Source organism: Hippichthys cyanospilos, chromosome 5 (genome assembly GCF_059441005.1).
Source record: "Hippichthys cyanospilos isolate Australia breed blue-spotted pipefish chromosome 5, RoL_Hcya_1.0, whole genome shotgun sequence".
Classification (NCBI taxonomy): domain Eukaryota; kingdom Metazoa; phylum Chordata; class Actinopteri; order Syngnathiformes; family Syngnathidae; genus Hippichthys; species Hippichthys cyanospilos.
In genome coordinates, this window is record NC_142373.1 from 21,767,136 (window position 1) to 21,785,697 (window position 18,562).

Here is an 18,562-nt window from a genome sequence, read left to right on the forward strand (position 1 = left end):
TTAAAAAAGTGAATGAAAACAAACCAATGTAACTGCACATCCACTGCAGTAGGTGGCAGTGCCGCTTTTTTTATTTCAGGCAAATTGGTGGACTTCAAAACTTTCCTAAGACCAACCAATAACTTGGTCAAGTTGTTATGTAGTATTAGTATTGTCATATTAGTACGTAATATGTAGTTTTAAGAAAATGGATATTTCTTCCAATTTTTGTTTTTTCAACATTAAGTAAAAACAAATGTGGACGCAGAGAGGTGCGGCTGCACGACAGTGTTTTCTTCTACCTGGACCTGGAGGAGGTCTAACATGAAATTTTTGAAAAGTACAGGCTAAGTGAAAACACACATCCACCGTACTAGAGAACATGAGTGACCGACGACTCCACGTCGAGCCTCGCATCATCTTTTCCCGGTTGGCTGACAACACATAAAAGACGATGCTAACAATTATACTAATGACAAACAAATGGCCAGAAAGTGTAATCAAGGTAAACCTACCATGTCACCTGCTTCCTTTACCTGATCGGAACCTCCACTTTTCTGATAAATTGTGAGAGTATTCCAGTTTATATCCCCTCATTCCCATTACCTAATGTTTCTTGGATTCTTGCGCTAAAATGTAGGCTCAACTCCCTCTTTACGACCTTGCCCCCGATGTCAAGGTTTGCTTTAAGCACATTTAACCTTTTATTCATGTGTCAAAGCCCCCTGACGCCTCCTCCAACTCCAACCCCCTCCGCGCCTCTATCACTTAATCCTCCCCCTCATAAAAAGCAGAGGTCCCAACACAAGGCCCCCGGTGCTCCCAAACCTGCCCTGCCGCAGCAGACGCGTGCATTTACAGCCGTCGCCAGGTCGGACGTGGATTGGCTGCTTATGTGAGCGGGGGTGGGGGGCGGGGGGGCTTGCTGAAGCTTGAGCTCTTATGGCCGCCTCCCTCACTAAGCTCGTTAATGAGCTGGAGCCAGCCAATACGAGGCACATCGATCGTCCTAAGAGAGCGTCCCCCTAATTAGTGCCCGGGTGGCTCCAGGACAGAAGGTGCGGGGCGGCGCGGGACCACGGCATGATGTGGGGGGGTGGGGGCTTGCGTTGATTGGAGTTCAACTCAGAAGAGGAACTAGTGCACCCTGATCACGGCGGCGGCGATTGTTGGCGCCTGCCTCTCGTGCAAAGCCAAAATAAAACCTGCGATTAATAATACAACAATGGACAGGGATGAAAGTGGCTGGGAGCTCAAGCGGAGATTAAGTGACAAAAATAGGAGGTGAGGTGTTTATTTTGGGGTGGGGGGAGGCGTTTTATTAAAAACCCAGAGGGGGTCTGCCTTGGGAAGAAGGGGGGCAAGAGAATTGGGATGGGGGTGGGGGGGGGGGGGGGGGGGGGGGGACAAAGTCACAAAGAACACACCTGCTAGACCTTGATCCGTGAATGTGTGTGTGTGTTGTGTACACAATGCCACACGCGCGCACACGCGCACATTTCCCTAACAGCTTCGAGACTGACGAAAGCCGCCGATCAACGTCCACTCCTGTCCAAACAAAACACACACGCTCGGGCTCCGGTGACGCACATTCACGCACACACTGCGGGGATGCCCTCCAACTGAACCTTTTTCGACAGGGCGAGGCTGGCTTCCGTAACCTTGTTTTTTTTTCTAGCGGCACGGGTTCCGTGTGCGCGCACGTACGCGCGCGCCTCCACCCCCACCCACACATTCAAGACACTCGGTCACACGACACGGAGTGTGAAAACGCTGAATTTATTCACCGTGGCGGACTGCCTGGCACTCGCGCTCGGGGTCCGCTTGACAGGACGTCCGCGGGTGGGAAGGGGTTTGGGGGAGGAGGAGGGAGGAGGCGGCCAAGCTCATGGTCGGACCGGACCCAAGCAACTCGCTTGCGTGTGTGTTATTTATCAAGCACATGCCATTGCCCCGCCGAAAACACACAAAGACCACCCTATGCGCTATTCTTAGAAGTGGCCCGTTCCGCTCACGGTGTGTGCGCACACCACCAAGCAACCACCACCATCACCACGGCAGACTTCTTGTAATTTTCGGAGCCATCACGAGGTCCCTTTAGAGGACTTTCTTTTCAGTCTTTTTTTTTCTTACAGACGAGCAGAAGGACACGCGGAATATTCAAAATCGGTTATAAACTCAGAAAAAAACTGAAATATAGCGTTCGTCTCACCTGGGTAATTCGGCGTCACATCCAGTCAACTTGTGCCGTTTTGTTTCCTCTTTTGCCAAGTAAAAAAAAACTAAGTGTCGATCGAGTTATCCGTTTGAAATAAAAGAAAACTAGACCAAAGTCATCCTTTTAGTAAAGTGGAGTTTCGAGTTCGCCGTTAGGGGCGACTTTGTTCAGTTTAAAATCCTGTCCCGGCTTGTTTGAAGTGTCCGCGGAGGCACCGGTCGGTCGGTCCAGCGAGGAGATACAGGTGGCGACGTCCGGGGACAAATTAACTCAGATCGGCCGAAACTCGCCGCGTCGGCGGCGGCAGCAGCAACAGCGCCATGTTAAGCTTTGAGCAAGAGCACGCCGTCAACTCGGCTCTTGTCTCCGTCACTCCATGGCGGGCATCCGGCCGCGCGGAGCCCGTCTGGTGTCTCTCCGTCGTGTCGTCTGCCTGTTCCTAATGGGGCCGGCCGGCCGGCCTAGCCCGAGCTAGCCGGGGGAGGGGTGCTCCGGTAAGGGGGTAGTTCCGTCTCGCGTTCGCGCGGTTCCCCACTTCGGCACGCCGCCGAAGAAGAATTAGTACTAGAAGAAAGAAAAGCCGACAAAAGACCGCGAAGGGGCAAAAAAGAAGCGTTCGTGGAGTTATACACTGGCAGCTCGTCCGGACGGAAACGTACGTGGGTCCGTACGAGGAGTGCCGCGCGGAGTGCTGGCTGGAACGCTGTCGAGACCGAGCGACTCGCTCCACTCCCACTCGCGCAGACTCTACCCAGAAGGCCAGTCGGGAGACCGCAATTAGCATAAGCCTCCGAGCGCACACACACGCGCACACATGCGCACACACATCAGAGAGACGCTGACGCACACACCCAGACACACATCGGCAGCGCACACACGCGAGCTCCGCGGAAACTGGAAAACAGCAAGAGGCGAGGCATTTAGCGGCACAACATGAAAGTTGGTGTCGTTACGACGAGAAGCCAAATAGAATCTAACAGTAAAACGCGACTGTTGTGACTCGACTTGACCCCATTGTTTTTTATAATTACACTTGATAAAAACTGTTTTTCGATTTTATTGTGATTGTTTATACAGCACTGCGATTCTTTCTTAAAAGCTATTCTTACAGAGTGTATTTTTAAAATCTTGGTTTTCATTAATGGCATTTGAGTTGGTTTCAATGGGAATATTGATTGAAAATGTACAAATTTGACTTACGCGCGGGAGCATGTCATCATGGAATGAATGCCACTTGTAAGTCAAGGCACCACAGCTGAACGCAAACAACACTCCCGATAAGTCCCGCACCACAAGATAATCATGAAAATCTTTTAGAGCCATCTGACAGCCTGACTGAGGGAACGTGCTTAAATTTGGCCAGATTGCGGGTATGTGTGTACTCCACTTTACAGAAACCCCACAACAGGGCACACGCCCGAGGCAATTACCTCTGACATTGTCCCATAGCAATGACAAAACAATGGCACTGCTGCAATGATTGGCAGGGTGGTCATGAGTGGTCATGGCCAACCCTCAACTCTCTTTAGCCACCGTTCTGTCCAGTCACACACCGAGGGGAAACTGTGATATGTTATTTCTTTTCTGCCATTTTCATACGGATGCAGTATTCTTGGACTCATGACCTAAGCGCTGGGCAACCGTGTGGTCATTTTCAATCAACAGGAAGTGGCAAAATGGCCGCCACTTGAGATGGATAAAAACAGATGGATTTTGCTGCTTAACTCGTATTCCGAAATACGTACTATCATCTTTAGCCTAGTGGGGGCCATATAGAAAATATTATTGAAAGGACAAGAAAAATGAACGGCCTTTACACTTAACACAGTATCTAAAATATTGTTAAAATATATCAAAAATATGAAAACTATCATCATTACAAGGTGTTTCTGTAAATACACACATAAAAGTTGTAATTCCAAATGTCTGGAATAAGGTGCCTGGTAATTAGCATGCGTGGTGTTGAGGTAATGTAATATCAGCCTTTCCCTCCCAGGGTGGAATTAAAAAGCCACACGGCATGGGGGAAGAAGGATTTTGTCAGTCTGTCATTGGAGCAGGGCAATGACAGAAGCCTGTCACTGAAGCTGCTCCGCTTCCTGGAGATGGTACTGTGCAGTGCATGCTGTGGATTGTCCATGGTGCACCGAAGCTTGCTCAGGGTCGAGAAGCTGCTCTCGCCTCAACACACAACAGCGTATATGATTCCAATTTCTATGGTATTCCATTATGACATCTGCAGCATCTATTTATGTATGTTTGGAGTTTGGAGAAGGTGACTGGTGATTGATTGTTGGTGGAAATATCATTGTGTGTGATGCACAGTCAACACACTTGCCAGATTTTTCTTATCATGAAGTGTCTCTCATTATTTAAAAAATGATAACAAGTGTGTACCCCACTTAAAGTCGCTAATCTATAAGGCAGAGCTTCCAATATGCTACAGTGCAAGAACCTGTAATCACAAAGAGAAAAATATTGATCAACTGCATGCCTAGTACATACTGTATTGTTTATATATATTTATGCACTTAGTGGTGACCAAATAGCATCCATAGTACTTTGCTTTGATTTACACACACACACACACACACACACACACACTATATATATATATATATATATATATATATATATATATATATATATATATATATATATATATATATATATATATATATATATATATATATATATATATATATATATATATATATATATATATATATATATATATATATATAGTGTGTGTGTGTGAGAGACGTTAACAAGGATTTCCATTTAGGCTTAAAAAAAAGCAGCCTTCTGCTCTTGCTCAAGTGCAAAGGGAGGTCATGCTAATGGGTGTCTCATTTTATATTCTGGTTGTGACAAAAAATAATGATGTATGCTCATTTTGCCATTGTAAACAGCAATAGATCAGCTCTTAACATGCATACCTGTTTTTAACCACCTCACTTTTGAATGTGAGCGCACCCACATGATTAAAATCAGTATAATGTATATCCTCTATGATGGCAACTTTCAAATGAGCTTATGTGTACCCAGGTAGCAACAAACCCAATGTAATGCCGTTTTTGATAAACCTTAAAACAAATTTAATTCCCACATCTGACTGTATGTACATGTTGAACATTGGTGATAGGAACAATTTAGTTTTCATTTCAAATTAAGAGCAAATTATTTGTAACATGAAGCAACTTTTGTACTGCGTTGATTTGGAGGGCAGTAAAAAGCTTGAGGAGCACTGTGTTACTACAAAGTCTCTAAGGGACCCTCATGAATACAGCAACACACAAACACAGTATCACTGTATGTTTATGTACACACTTTTTCTAATGGAAAAGCATCATCTGTGAGAAGAACCACGGTGAGTCAAATGGGTACAGTACAGTTGAATAGGGAGCATATTTAGTGTAGCCTGAAACATGAGAGACCCCAGGTTTGATTCCCCTTGACTGGCATTGAAGGCACTCAAGGTTGATGTGTAGAGAAGCATGAGTATAAGTTACAAATGAGTGCTTTTTTTTTTTTTTTGTCCGTGTTGGTCATCAAACTAATTGGGGCCGTGGTGGCCTAATGGTTAAGAATATGGCCCATGACCTAAAAGGCTGCAGGTTTTTAGTTACCTGGACTGCCTGGCCTTAAAACCCACCCTGTTGATAATTTTGTTGATTAGTCAATGAATAGGATTAGAGATTTGGTTACTGATTTGGACAACAATGTAAAAATTAATTGTTAAATTTCACATCTGTTCTGTTCCTTGCCATTAGTTGGCAAAATGCGTATTATATTCGTAAATGTACATTTTCGCGAATCCAAATCAAGTGTCACTTTTTCCCCCCCAAGCCGCAGATCTGTGAGGCATGAGGCAATGAAGATGGAGGGGAGGTGGGGGGGGGGGGGGGGGGGGGTTGTGGAGGAAGCGAGTGGTGTGTGTGTGTGTGTGTGTGTGTGTGTGTGTGTGTGTTGGGGGGGGGGGGGGGTGTCCGCTCAAGGCTGGGGCACATCTGTTAAGGCTCCCATGTCAAGTGACGGAGGAGGAGGAGGAGGCGGCTGAACCCTTAGGTGTGTGCGCATGATGTGCCTGCGTGTTGTTGGAGCCGACGGATAGGCAAGCAGGCGCGCAGGAAGACGATCACAAAGACAGGCAGTCGGGAGCAGAGTAGGAGTCGGAAAAGAGGAAGACTTGGCAAACGGAGGCCCTGGCTACTTTTTGACCACATCTGTTGAAAGTAGGAGTTGCGGCAGGCAGTAAGCGCGGCTCTCGCGTGTGCGAGAACAAAAAAAAGGAAAGGGGGAAAAAAATGAGCAAAGATCAACCCCGACGGCAAACTGTTTTGCCGTCGGGAGTTTTTTTCCCTTTTATGTGAGCATTGCAAGAGGACAGGAGGAAGGTCTTGGGCGGGGGGAGGGCGCACGTAGTGGTGCAACTTCTATGAAACGCCTGAGCAGCGACGTGGTTTTGTCCAACGGAGTTTTCACAGACAAAAAGCATCGATCCCCGTTCACACAGACCTGTTGCAGGGGCGTCAAACGTACCGAGGTTTAATCCAGCCAGCAAGGTTATTTCGTGAAGCATTAAAATATGAATAGAAGCAAACTCATTAGTCTGCTGTCCATAATATTGTAATGTCCTTGCGTGTTAAAGGATTCACTGGCGTGGTTCTATCCGATTGCTTCTTTTATTGAAAGATATTAAATAGAAAAAAAAACGTTAACAAGCGTGTCCTCACAGTTGCTGTCAGCCACTACTCATGCTCGTGCTCGATAACTATCTCGGTCGACCTCGATAGTTTTCGTCATGCCAAACAACGAAGATTGCAATACACATTAATTCTTACTTTTACAAACAGTGGCTAGATGAGCACTGCAACTTACCAGCGGTTACTAAGAGCCATGCTGGCGCAAAATACTCCGCTAATGCTTCCGTGAGAGAGTTGAACATTTTATGGGCATTCATGTTAGCATTAGCATCTAGCGTCATTTGCAATTCACTGCACTCCTTGCAAAGAAATTGTAGGACCACATATTTGATTGGAGCATTAATGTTTTATTTTATTTATTTATTTTTACATTTTTTAAAAGAAAGGAAGTTATTTTACTTCATTTTTCTATTTTTTTAAAAATGTACACATTTTCGGCCATGTTGTTTTTAGGGTGGGAACCTCTATGTAAATTACGGACTTCTAAAATCAAATAAAAAGAGAGGGTTCGGAGGGACCGCTTCAGAGCGCAGTCGAACAGACCTTGTATGGTCCTTCTCCGTTCTACTCATGAATGAGAAAGAAAAAATGTCTTCTCTCCTTCTTTGTGTATAGTTTCTCACAAATGTTCTCCAACAGGCACTTTACTTTTCAACAATATTTTTATTGTTTAGAGATATATACAGTGCTACCTCAGGATATGAAAACCTCAATTTACTAAACATCCGAAAAATTTGTTGACCCTTAACATGGAATTTTTTTTTAAATACGAACATTTGAAAAATTAGCGTGCAGCAACTGAAGACTAATTTCTCTCATCCTTCTGTCCCTTTGGTTAGCCCCTGCCCTGATGCCAGTCATTTCGGTTCCTGTCATGTGGAGGGCTAACGCGGAAGCTCAGGTAATGGGGCAGATTTTTGTTGAGTGGGTCAACCTGTGTTTCGGTCCACTGTGAAGAAATATTACCTGCTAGAAAATCGATTCCCTCTGAAATGTCTGCTGGTGCTTGATAATGCCCCTCTCGCCATCCTGACCATGAGGATGTTATCCTTGAAGAATTTTCATTCATCAACGTTCTATTCCTTCGACCAAACAGCTCCCCCCGAAAAGGCTGCAATGTGCATGCCAAGTAGGGGTGTGAATCTTTGGCTGTCTCATTATTCAATTCCGATTTTGGGGTCTTCTATTTGATTCAGAATTGATTTTCGATTCTCAATATTTTCAATTCAAAACAAATTTGATAAAATGAATTAAACATAATTTCTCCTTCAATCTATAGAAATGCAAGGAATCAAACTATTTGGGTCATCTTTGCAAGACAGAATAACAAAGGGAGACAGTGTGAGTTTTTTAATTTTTACATTGATTTGCAAGGAGCATGCCTTTTTCCACAAAAATAGCATGCGGACAACTGCTGTCTTTTAAGGTAGCTATAAACTGTATAGCTTTTATAGTATAAGTTGAAACAAAGATAATTCATAGGAAATTGCAGTATCAAAATATTATTTGAAAAACTGTTGCCCAATTGAAAAATATTGATATTTCTCAGTACATTTACGACAAACAAGATATAAAAATGATATCTTTCTAGTGGGCAGCTAAATTGATAGGATGGGGCAAGCATGAAACATGTGCCAGTTGGTTCATATCTGAGCATATCGAGAAGAGAGCATTATCAGTCACAATTGTTCGTAACATATTCTTTAGTACAGTAGAGATGTTTTTTCTCCATTCATTTACATGTATGTGAGTAATATGTGTTTAATTGATTTGGAGTTTGCATACATTGTTATGTATTTCATCTTTTTTGGAGTTTGCATACATTGTTTTGTATTTCATCTTTTTTTTGTTTTGTGTACATGCTTATGTTTTGTGTTGTGTTGATTACGGACCGTTTGCTTTCTGTTCCGTATGCGGCGATGGGACTTAGGCTGTGTACAAATCTGGGCGCTACATCCTTAAAACTCATTCGCCGTGTCTCATTTTCTGTTTTTGTCCATTCTTACGTTATTGTGATGCCTTGAAACATTATCAGCCACATTTCTGGTACTGGTTCAATTTGAAATGCGCATAAACAAACAATATACACAGATATTTTTTCTCAGATAGATTAAACCATCAGATGGACTCATGAAGGCTTGGCTTGAAAAATATCCCAAGATGTATTTTGTGCTGTTATGATTGAAACACATCAGCGTTGGGAAGAAAATTTACAAGTACACATCCGTTCCAAATTACTGTAACAACATCAACCGCCCCACACACATACACAAAGTTTCATACCCACACACAGATAGTTGAAAATCAATCAACAGATAGTTGAAAATCAATCGATATCATGAAGTCAAAGGATCAGCTCTCAGGAGACAGAGCTTGAAATTTCAGATCACGTGTGAAAACGAGATTTTTTTTTTTTCCAGGCAAAAATGTCACTCTGCGTTGAAACACATAGCCTTTTCTTTTTCATCACGTTTGCTCATTAATTGTCGTCATAGGCAGGAAGAATAGTCACGCAGTGTGACATTTACAGTCATAGCTGGTAAGCAGCGTCTGCACAAAGAAGTCATCTACAGTGTGGCCACGCAGTCAACAAGGCTGTTGTTGCTTGTCCGCTGAAAACACAAGGTCGGGATTTTTGAATTGATAAACCCTGGAGGCCATTTCAAAAAAAGAGCTCCATTTTGGGTTGTAAAATGCTGACTTAGTGCAGACCAAGTGTTGTTTAACAGAGTTCTTTTTTTCCCACATTTATAGACGTGATTGTGAGTTTTCCTAAATGGCTCCACCCTCAAAAGTGCCCTAAATGTTTAAAGAATATGAAACAAATAAGTATTGGTATTGTCTTTTTTTTCCCCCTTTCTTTCTGAAGGCATAGCAGCACCTCATGTGGTTCTGCCAAGACGTTCAAGTTTGGCACCATCTTTACCCCTTGGCAAGGTGTCTTCGCACATAGCCATGTTGGATCTCATCCTTGTTTCCCTCGCACTGACTTTAATATGTCACAAGTGTATACTGTCACTTTTGATGAGTGTGCCATCATTTTGGTTGGAACAACGCCAATAAGCCTCCATCCTTAGGTATGTATCCACAATCCGATCCCTGGAGTGCACAAAGCTTACCATTTATGATGTCACAGTCGGGTTACATGTTGGCTTGAGGGCACTGAATTCTCTCACTTTGCCGCATGTCGTATTAGAGGGTAGGTTTGGGATTAAAGACCCCTTTGGGTCTGAGGCCACTGCACATGGAGCGGCACTGCTGAATGCGATGGAACTGGACAGTTGGGAAAAAAAATACATAGACTCACACACACAGGCCTGGCGATTGACCTTTGCACATGTAACCAATTTGATACTATGGAAAAACTGTCAGTAACCCAAATCCAAGGCACATATAAAACGATATAAAATGTTCCCTCGTTTTCCGCAGTGAATGGGGAGCGGAAAACCCCTGCAATAAGTGAATTCAGCAATCCTATTTAACATGCATTTTAGTACTTAATTTAAACTTCAATTCATTAACCATGGGTCCCAAGATTCATAATGATGTTAAAGTGAGAAGTAAGAAGCATTAGCTAATTATAATAGGTTTCTATTGTTCACCATATGACGATTTCGCCTTAAATTCCGACCCCAGAACGGATTAATGTTGTATGGTGGGGGTCCACTGTACTGTGTGATAGTAAAGCAGATTGGGAGCGTTGTGATAGCTGACTGGTTGGCACAAATCTGTCACTTTGCAGTTCTTGGTGACTGGGCCATGCTCCTCCCCCTTTGCATATGACTGTTACCAGCCTTTCCTTCTGTTGCCCATGGTGTCAAACCTTGCAAGCTGGTAGGACTTTGGTCAAAAGGGGTCAAGTTGAGCCGATCCCTTTTAGGTGGACCCCGTGTGATGGACCCCAAAGATGAAACAATAATTCCTGTTTCTTTGGCGTTCTTGTCCACCAAGATAATGATCCTGACCGTTTTGGACATTATGGTCAATTTCATTTTCCTTGAACTCCAGATCAAATTCTCGATCCTCTCCAGGTAGTGCTACAAGGTCGGTGGCCAGTTGGCCTGCAGTTGCGAGGACACGTTGAATAGAAGTGTTCGCTCTTGCGGGGGACAGAGACAAAACAACAAGTCTGTCTTCTTGGGGTTCTTGGCCATGATTCTTGCATTGTTTGACATTGCGGATAGTTTCATTCTGTTTGAACTCTAAGGCTGTTATTCATCTGGAAGCGTTATAGTTTGGAAAAACCTCTTCAATTTGTGGCTCCTGGTGCAAGAGACAGCAAAAAAAGGCCAACAAGTCATGCTCTTCACAGCACTTGGCCACCAAGTAAGGAATGAAAGGCTCTCCTACTGCAGGTGGAGGCAAACGTTGCAAGTTGGAAGGGCAGTCGACCTCCAGTTGGAATGACCTTTTGAAAAATGACCCTTCGAAAGATGAACCCCTGTACAAGAGTCTCTAGGGTTAGGTGAATGGAGGCACCCTGTGTGGGGTCCTTGACACTTGTAGGGGGGAGGGAGAATCTGGTTACCAAGTTAGTTAGCAAATGTGGCCGGTTTACATCGTCCCATACCCAGAATGTCCACCGCCAAAGTGACTTTGGTGCAGAGAAGAGCTTCAAAAAATCTTCAATAAAAAGAGAAAAATCCTAGCATGTTCCAATGTTTTTCAACAAGCTCTTTCATGTTTTACGCTCGTGGTCATGGTTCAAACACTCAGGGAATACTCAGTGGAAAACTGGATTCTATAGAATGACTGTGGCTTCTTCCACCAAACAGAAAAAAAAATCCACCTTTGCCGAGAGCTGGACAGAGACGCATCAACAGCTGCTCTCTTTACGACCCTGAGAGATGTCGGCGGTTTTGAATAAGCCCGCACGTGTCTCTTTGAGTCGGAGAGCGGCGAGCTGGAATGCGCTTTAAAGTCCGCCGTCCTTCCACCTCTCGCCACATGTGTCCTCCGTGCTCGGATTCAGGTGCGCGCCTCGTTAAAAAAATAAATAAATAAAAAAAAAGAAAAGAGCAACTCGTCGTGTACGCATGCAGGGGTGGGGGAGTTCTCGACGGGCGCACCCCGGCGAAGGCTCGACGCCCTGGGAGGTCGCAGTGATCCCGCCATCTGCTGCCGCAATCAGACTGGAGCGCTGGACTCGCTGCACATTTGCACAAAAACACCCCTTTGGTAAATATACGCATGCTGTCCTTAAAAACACACATACACACACTGAGAGAGCAGGCTGACACACATCCAGGAAGGGCTGCCTGCCAACATTAAACACACACACACACACACACACGCACACACATAGGCTCAGATTGCAGGAAGCTCTTTGCACGCAGGTCAGGCCACAGCAGCCGGGACTAATCAGCACGATCCACCTGCAGATTGTTATGGATCGCTTAGTGCAAGTCACACGGGCGCAAGCCAACGCACGAAAGAGCCGCCGAGCACACGCACCGTGCACTGATGCCGGCCGGCTGGCCGGACGGGCGCAGAGCCTCGTTGACGTTGCACGATCACGAGGCTCATTTGTTTTAATTCATCACAGCTGTCTCCCCGCTCTGGCGACCAATTTTTTCTTCTTGCACAATTTCCCCGCATGAAGACCGGTCGAGTTGTCCCACGGATTCACCTAAATTGCTAATTTTGCTTAAGATTACAAGTCATCAATATTATTGCGTTGACAAACGCGATTACATTAATCAGGAACATATAACTTAAAAAATATACCAACGCTTAAACCAATTACATTTTTTCCCATACCCATATTTTTTGTTGCAAAACACAAAGGCTTTTTTTTCTCTTCCCAATGCACAGGCTTTCATGTGGAATTATGACTTTCCTTTGCAACTTTATAACATTTCTAGTTTCATTTGGACGTTTATTACCTTGCAGCACCATTTAATTCTCGTGAACCTTGTACTTTTTAATAATAGTATTGCACAACTTTTTTTTCTGAACATCGTAAACTATCCATAAGCACTCACTATAGTAAATAAGCTTGACATTGTTTAATGGCAGAAAACTATGGCCAATCCTTTATAAATTTTATGAACACACATCTCTACTAATGCTCACCTAAACAAAGCTCTGAAGATATTAAAATGATCGACCCAATATTTGGGATCGTTTGGTCAAGGGTTTTCTTCTCTATACAAAAACATTAACATCACACATGTCATAAAACTGAGCACATCACCAGAATTTATGTGGACCGCTCCAATATTAGAAAGATACATATATTTTGGATGGATGTTATCTTCTTCTCATAGGTATTATAAAACAGTAAATCATTTTTAACCTTTATAAAATATTTTCCCAACTCTTTTGATGAAACATCGACGTACAACTAGTTGAATGGTGCTTTAGTCATGGCGTGAGGGCGTCTGTTTTGCTTTTACTGGCATTAAGCAACTTTGAGGAGGGTGGCAGGAACCCTCCCACACATAAGCCCAGTTTTGATGCGCAGATGTGGAATTTTATATCAGCTGTATTCTTACCCCCAAAAATTACAGTAACGGGACAAGCTAGAGGGGTACGTCAGTTGGCTCTTAACAACTGTGCCCCTTGCAGCTAAGAGCAGCTCGTTAGCTGAGGTTGAGGCATTATTTTCATTATTTTAATAATGGCACACTGCTGTCTGCACCGGTTAGAAAACACGAAAAGGCATTTGAGCATTCAACATAACACTGGCGAGGCATTCGCTGGTCGCTTACAATGTGGGAAATCTGAAATACGCTTAACTTATGTTAAGTTAACAAATGTCAACTTATGTGTATGAACACAAGGAAATATAGAGTTTGCAAAAGATAAGATTTGCTCTGTTTTGCTATAGGTTTACATTTTTGCCAGTGTTGGTGCGTCTTATATGTGGTAACATACCAGTGGAAAATACCAGAATTTGACCCCAAACTGAAGGGTGCGTCTTACACACAGGTGCATCTTCTACTTGGGTAAATACGGTATTCAGTCGAAATGCAGGCAATCAAGGGATAAGGATTTCACAACACTATGTGCTGGACTTGATTGGAAATGTAGTCTTCCTTCAGGCAAAACACAATTGCTTTTGCCCATATGTTGCCAACATAATTACAAAATCTGAAAATTCCTAAGTGTTGCTTTAGTGAAAAAAAGTCTTAATGCAGGAAAAAAAAATCCCAAATAACAGGCCAATCATTCTGATATTTTTTGAGGTTGAAGTGGGCATAACAAGAGAAGTTTGAATATGTTTTTGTGATGATTAATAGCAGTTTTTTAAACATATATTTGCATAGACATTAAGCGTTATAGACTATCCCTAATTCGGCTGCATCTCCTTCAGTTGGAGGTCATTATTATTCGGCATGTTGCGGTACGACACGGTACTACGCTGAAAGCGCACAACTCAAAATTCCGACTTTCCTGTATCACTGCACCCACACGTAAAAATGATTGCTTTGAAATCTGCAATAAACAGTAGTGTGGGTGTGAACGATGAACCGTGATATTGCGTTGACCATTGAGTTGTAAAAATGAATCCAAATGAATCAAGTTCCTGCCAAGATAAAGGAAAACAAGAATCCTTAAATGCTTAAAGACTTGGCGGAACATCCAAAGCGGTGAAAAGGTTCCCGTTTTCTTCGTTTTGAAGTCATTAGCGGCGTCTAATTTGCCTTGCAAGGACTCAGCTCGTGGGTTCGTGAAAGGACATGCAGAAGAAAAACAACAACGGCGACTGCTTCCTCCTCTTTTTTTTTTCCCAGCGCAACACATGCACGCATTAGCGCACACTCAGCCTTCCCCCTTCCCCCTCCGGTGCGGAGCTAACCGGTCGTTCCCCACAGGCGCACCACGCTGAGTTAGCGCGGCCTCGCCGGGGATAATTACAGGCAGGCTCGGCGGGGCGAGCGAGGCTACCAGCCAAAGGAGAGGAAAGAGAGCGAGCGAGCGAGATGGGCCTATAGATTAGGATCTAATCGATTCACTGCTATAGGTTCATCGATGCAATCAATCAAAGGGGGCCAACGCGCGATCAATCAGAGGTGCGCCTCTATGTGCGGGGATCATTTGAAAAGAGGCCGGCCATATTTAGGAGAGTACATTTCACGTTCATTTTCTTAAATTATGCATTTTTGGCAGTTGGATTTTTTTTTTTAATCGCAAAATACTATGTCTCGTAATGTTCTGATTTATTTTTCACGTTACAGCTTTTTTCAACGTAACAAGATGATTTTACGGCAGTAATGAAATTACTTTATTCAGCGGCGTAGCGACTTTTGGCAAGGTCACGATTGTATTCCCGTAAACCAGTCCTTCTCAATTTTTTAATTTGCAAACCCCCCACTAGGAAAGACAAACCATTTTGCGTGGCCCCCCCACACCGACCATTCATAAGATTATTATACTTTTCTCACCCTAATATATTATTTAACAGTGTGCAATGGCATTGAGTTTCTCACCTGAATTCTAATATACAGTATACAGTGTCAATTGTTAATAAATAGCTGTCAATAGAGACTTATTTTGAAAAATCCGATTATCAAAAATTGGAAAAATTTCAGTTTGCAATGACTGAAAATGACATTTTGACTGCTAATTGATTATTTGCTTAAAAGTAAATAATGTGTTTGATCTAAGTGGGATTTTTTTTTATTGGTTTGTACTCAGCAAGTAAGTTAGCTGTGTTGCCCTGTGTGCCAAGTTTTAGCCATGTCTTGTGAATTTGTTTAATTATTTCCTTTATTTATTTATTTATTTTAGTTTATTCTTATTATTTGTAAGTATCCAGCCTTGAAGCCTTGTTTGTATACTCCTTGTTTAAAAAAGGACAATAAATAAACATGTTGATGAGTAACATGATGAAAAATCGTGATTAATAATTTTCAATTTGTGATTTCAATTTTGACCAGAATAATCCTAATTATTATTTTGGCCATAATCGTGCAACCCTAAGTATAACTAAAACTGTATCCTTTACAGTTTAGTCTAAAGCAGAAAAAAATAACCAAGTGCATCAAAGGGCCTGAATTTAAAAAATAAAAAAATTATGCCAATCCTTGTTTTATTTGTATTACACTTCATATGGCAAAAATAAATCATTTTCCCTGGGCCCCTCCTATTTGAGAAGCACTGCCGAAAACTTACATTTTGTTTTAACATTACAACTTTATTCTCGTCACTTAGCAACATTTTCATTCTAAAACCTTATTCTCGCAACATTAAGACTTTCTTGAAACACTTTTGACTACTAGCCTTTTGATTTTATTTTTGCAACCCTACATCATTTTACTTGAAACATTGCGATTTTATTTTCTAGTGAATTTTATTTTCTCGTAAATTTTGGACCTTTTTTACAGAACATTACTTTTTAATAACATAACATTACTACTTAATTTGAGGAAACTCATAAGCTTTCACTTACAGTTCTTACTCTCTTTTTGTGCGATTATGATTCAAAATCCTCTCTGTAACTTACGTTTTCTTGTAACCCTGAGTTTTTTTTTTACAAGACAACAATATTCTTGTTATATTGTGACCGTTTTTCGTCACATGACACTGTTCTTCTCATAGCATGACGTTATTTGATTTAGTTCTAATGACCTTGAGATTAACATTCCAACGTTTTCGAGTCTTGCAGCGTGACTTGTGAAACTAAATGGGAAACTATTCATTATGTAAAGTACCCCTTTATTCTTGTAAAATGATATCATACCTTGGATCTTTGCCTCCCAAACAGAAAAAAACGACTTTGGTCTTACAATGCATGTATTTTTGTGTAAATTAAAAACCACAAACATGTGTTTTCAGCAACATAACTGCATTCTTACATTTTTTTTAGTGGAATTGTGAATTTTCCGTTACCCTTATTTTCGACTTCGCATTGATCGTAACATGATGACTGTTCCCGAAACCTTGCATTTTTACCTGGCTACGTACGTATACTACGACTGTCTGCCTTAAAGACGCTATTTTCTCGTAACCTTCCGATTTTTTTCTTCTTCATGACATTACTTCTTTTTCCTAATCGTAACATCCATGGCAATACAAATTCGCAGCTAGTTTCATTTGTGCTTATCCCTTCATAACAACCTAGCGATTTACCATTGCGATTGCCGAGCATCCTTTTTCAAGCGAAAGAAAGCAAAAAAAAAAAAAAACCCGAAAACCTTCAAACGTCACACCACGCCAAGGAGCGGCGGTTGTGGCTTTCAGCAGCGCTGCACAAGGCATACTCTCCCCCTCCCCCTCCCCGTCACGCCCCCCCCCCCCCTCCCCCCCCCCCCTCCGCGCGTCTGTCGGCCTCTGTCGAGTTCCGCTCATAACCTCGCCACCCACCCTCGCAGCTCCCCGCCTCTCCCTGCTTTCCGCTGCTGGCGGGGAACACACATACACGCACAGCGAGCACACACACACACACACACGCACGCACAGCGCGCACACACAAACACACGCCTCTCTTTAGCGCTCCGCTGCGCACACACAGACACGCTCTCCGGCTCCGCTCGGCTCGCCTCGATTGCGGCGCACACACAATCCCGCACGACTCTTTAGCGCTTGGCTCACGCACACATACACACACGCGCACGCGCACCTCTTTGGCGCTGAGCCACACACACATACACACACACATACACAGAGGCAGGCAGGCAGGCGGCGTCAATAAAAAGCCCAGCGATGTGAGGAGGCCGCCGGCGCTTCGCTTCGCCTCCCCCCTCCCTCCCTCCTCCCCCCGCCACTGCGATTAGCGGAGGCAGGCTGGCTGGGGAGAGGCGCCCCTCCGTTATCTGGGGCGGTGGCAGGCTGTGTGCGCGCGTGCATGCGCGCGCGCGACGAATTTAACTCTTTCCAGGACGGATGCGAGGCTGCCTTTGCCGCCCTTATCGCACAGGAAGCAGGAGCGGAGGCTGACGTCACGTCACGCCGCGTGCCAGCGAGCGAACGTGTCTAGGCGCGTGCACGCATCCCTTTAGAGTCATTTGGACGCCGGAGGTGTTCGTCCCGATGTTTTTTTTTAAAATGTATTTTCAAAGACGTCACGTTTTAAAAAGCGTTGCTTGCAAGATCGCCATTTTGTTTTGACACCATAGCCGCTATGCTTTCAAATGTGTCAATGACCTTCATGACGACTGAGCCATTTGATTCAATAATGATAAATATAGAGCTCATTTAGATCAAGGGTGTCAATCATACGGCCGGTGGGCCGAATGCGGCCCCCACGGAGGTTTAATCCGGCCTGCAAAATGATTTTGTGAAACATTTAAAAAGGAATATGCCTGAACACATTACTTCGCTGTTCCAAATGCCCAAATGAGCGCTTTAAGCGGAATTGACCAGTTGCCACACCGGCGCAAAATAGCTTGCTAATCACTTCAGCGACAGTTAGTGGAACGCTACACTAGTGTGCATGTTGGCATTATTTTTGTGATTTTTTTTTTCTTGGGACATTACAAGTTTTAAACTATTACAGTTCAGTGTACATGTTCCATGTAACTAAATTTTCACATTTTCAGAACCTTTAAAATGCCTTAACTTGATCAAAAATCAACAGTGCGCCTTATACTCAGGTGCGCCTTGTGTATGAATATCAAACTGAAAGTTTTGTTGGATTGTTCTTTTTTTCCTTGTGCATTAGGATTAGGGTTATTTCTCAAAATTTACCAAAATATACCAGTTCATTGCGGCC

General features: G+C 43.4%; 1 protein-coding gene across 3 annotated transcripts in view; it reads right to left on the minus strand.

Annotated features, from left to right (window-relative positions):
* bcor (BCL6 corepressor) overlaps positions 1-2,967 on the minus strand; it is a 43,120-nt gene extending 40,153 nt beyond the window's left edge. Inside the window, exon 1 of one of the 3 annotated variants that reach the window (XM_088415222.1) lies at positions 2,192-2,960. The gene's annotated coding sequence lies outside the window, so the exon portion shown is untranslated. Of the gene's footprint in view, positions 1-2,191 lie in introns of all 3 variants that reach the window. The other 2 variants (XM_088415223.1, XM_088415224.1) reach the window with 2 other exon arrangements.
* Positions 2,968-18,562: the final 15,595 nt, after the last annotated feature.